Genomic DNA, 3,455 nt, shown 5'->3' with positions numbered 1-3,455 from the left:
CCGGCTCCTCCCGTGTAGTTCTGGGCTGATTTCTCACCTTTCTTAGGATCATTGAGACCCCACGAGGTGAGATCTTGCATGGAGCCCCGGTCCGAGGGAGATTGACAGTCATGTTTAGCTTCTTCCATTTTCTAATGATTGCTCCAACAGTGGACCTTTTTTCACCAAGCTGCTTGGCAATTTCCCCGTAGCCCTTTCCAGCCTTGTGGAGGTGTACAACTTTGTCTCTAGTGTCTTTGGACAGCTCTTTGGTCTTGGCCATGTTAGTAGTTGGATTCTTACTGATTGTATGGGGTGGACAGGTGTCTTTTTGCAGCTAACGACCTCAAACAGGTGCATCTAATTTAGGATAATAAATGGAGTGGAGGTGGACATTTTGAAGGCAGACTAACAGGTCTTTGAGAGTCAGAAGTCTAGCTGATAGACAGGTGTTCAAATACTTATTTGCAGCTGTATCATACAAATAAATAGTAAAAAAATCATACATTGTGATTTCTGGATTTTCTTTTTTAGATTATGTCTCTCACAGTGGACATGCACCTACGATGACAATTTCAGACCCCTCCATGATTTCTAAGTGGGAGAACTTGCAAAATAGCAGGGTGTTCAAATACTTATTTTCCTCACTGTAACTGTAATAAAAGGTTGTAAGTAAATAAGTTAGAAGGTAAGTTTATTGAAAATAATATGCCAACAATATAATTATTGTTGGCATATTTTATTTTGTTTAGATAGATTTATGTCAGTATTTTGGATACTGGGTGGCAGTGATTAGATGCACATGGTTGTATATTGAGGGCATAGGTGACAGGAAGTGGTAGGCACAGGTAGGGGGAGCACACACAGTTCTCAGCAGACCACGGGTTATAGACCACAAAAACAACTGGAAACAGAATAAGAAATCAACCGGTATGTTCATCTGTTTGTACGATTTACTACTGCAATAAACCCCAAACCTCAACTGCAATAATCTCTGGAAAATCTTGTCTGTCTGTGTAAAACTACACTCATACCTGTGCATGATGGTAAAGATATGGATACTGGAAATACAGGCTAGAGGTAAAGCAAAAAGCAAATATTGCCATTACACTTTCTACTGACTGGTTGTTGACTAACAGAGTGGTTAACAACCAGCTCCTTTATTTTGGAGGAGTTGAGGTCAAGACAATTCTGCTTGCACCGCTGCGTAAAACTGTCCATCTCAGTCTACGTCGGCATTGAATGTATTGCTCAGAAATGGCAGCCATCGGACAGCGGTGTGTTTACAGCGAACAGCTGATGGAGTTACATTAAATACTGGGTCCAAAGTTGTTGTTTTAAGTTTTCATCAGTCAGGACATTTTTATACGCAGCCAAAGTTGGTCTCCTAAACTCCAAAACAAGTGGAACAGCTGATTACAACAATCCAAAATCCAGTACCGCCGATGCTTAGGTGGACTCAGACGTGAGTCAGGCCAGCTGATCCGCAGCTGTTGTCGGCTGGAAATATTTTATCTAAACTTCTGTGTTGCTTTCACTGTGCTGAGGTTATTTTAAGAACTTGATGGCTTTATCCAGTGTGTTATTAAATTTATAACGATTTTTATCATGTGTCTCCAATGTGTCCATAAGCAAGACACTTAACCCCTAGTTGCTCCAGATGCGTGCGTCCTCTGACATATAGCGTCAGTTAAATGAATAAATGTAAATGTGTTCCTACAGTCACAGAACCGGTAAACGATTGACAGACTGCGAAGACGGTCACAGATTGTCAGTAATGTTATTATCAGGTGTTTTCTCACTCATGTGTGGCTGATAAACAGAAAATATTAAACTGCCAAATGTTAGATGACTACACAGTGTTATGTTACTATGACCACAGGGGTACAATAAGCAGGGATAAGAAAAAATATTATGGTTATGCAGTGCTAATAGGCGTTTTACATATGACAGAGGTTGATTGTTTTGTCAGCTCTGGTGCTGAGTCCACGAGCGTGTTATGTAGCCAGGTTTTCCTTTGGTAATCTCGACCTGGCCCACGTTGTCTCTGCATCAACTCAGTTGTCCATGTTCGGTGCTGGATAAATCCATATTTTGCTGAAGCAGCAGTTTGTCCAGGTTAAACAGCAGAATCTTGCCCCCATTTTTCCCAGATAAAGCCATTAGCAGTACGACTGTCCAGCAACAACAGTTCGCAATTCCTCATCATGAAAAGTTTACTTTAAAAGCTTTAATCTCACCATAATGATGATGTCCAGAAATGTGCAAACATTAATAAAACCGTGATATTACTCATTCAGACACTTGCACTCAGGAACACACTTAAATAACTAGCCAAACTTAACACATGACAACTCCACCTGTCCCCATTACAGCACCGTTTTCACTCTCAAGTATAACATGAAGCCACCCGAAGTTATGAATGAAGTGAAAGTCTACTGGTGTCTCTGGTAGTGGCACATTCATCAGGGGACACAGACAAGACAAGCAATAAATCAGTGTATACTATGACCAACACAATATTAGATGGATTAAACATACACTGTTCTTTCTTGTGGGTCAGGCCTGTGTTATGATGAAATTAGGTGATGTATGAATTGCATGATTTATTATTGCGAGCAATGGTGGAGCTGCCCTCTGGCAAGAGGTTCAGCAGCTTCAAATGCAGAACATCCAGATTCCACAACAGCAGCTTAAGGCCATTGTACTACATGTTAAGGTACAGTGTAACGTGCGAAGCTGATGTTTCGTCTGAGGACTGCTTTACTATCGCGTGTCGTGACCAGAGTGTAATCGCAGCGTTTGCGATGAGAAAATGTTTTATCATATTGTGATAAATTTGCAAATGCAATTAATCGTTCAGCCCTATTCAGAAGCAGCTCAAAACCGGCTCTGTGCCTTTCATACAGTGTAGCCAGTCACATATTGGCACAATACTGCCAGACAAAGGCAGTGTAGCAGCAACTATAGACAACTTGAGGTTGAAGTAACCCATGCTCATTACATGATTTGACGTTGTCGTTAGCTCGCTTGTGTGCTTTTTACTAACCAACATTACTATCTGTGTGTCTTTAACTGGAGGTTCAGCAATTTGAGCACAGCTAAGTGTTGTGGATGATAATGAAACTGTTAGTTAGCTGGATTGAATATTATAAATTAGATCATTGTCACACAACAGACCGCAGTAAGTTACTTTGGTGTTAGTGGATGGCTCTTCCTCTGTGGTGTTCACGTTAGTTACATCGACTGGGAGGTGGCTGTGTACCTAAATATCTGGCTTCCCTGCCTAAATCACTATAGGCTAGTAAACAAATAGCTCCATGTTTGTTTTTTAACATCCTTTCCAACATCAATTTGTTTGTTTGTTACATCCTTTCTTGTGTTGAGTTTTAAAAAGTTTCTCCAGTGTTTCAGTGTTTTCCTTCAAATGTAAAACTGCAGGGTTTTAAGCCAGACAATTGCATTAGAATGTTAAT

The sequence above is a fragment of the Micropterus dolomieu genome, linkage group LG04 (genome assembly GCF_021292245.1).
Source record: "Micropterus dolomieu isolate WLL.071019.BEF.003 ecotype Adirondacks linkage group LG04, ASM2129224v1, whole genome shotgun sequence".
NCBI lineage: Eukaryota > Metazoa > Chordata > Actinopteri > Centrarchiformes > Centrarchidae > Micropterus > Micropterus dolomieu.
The sequence above is the reverse complement of the archived record's forward strand: the minus strand, read 5'-3'. Positions refer to the sequence as shown.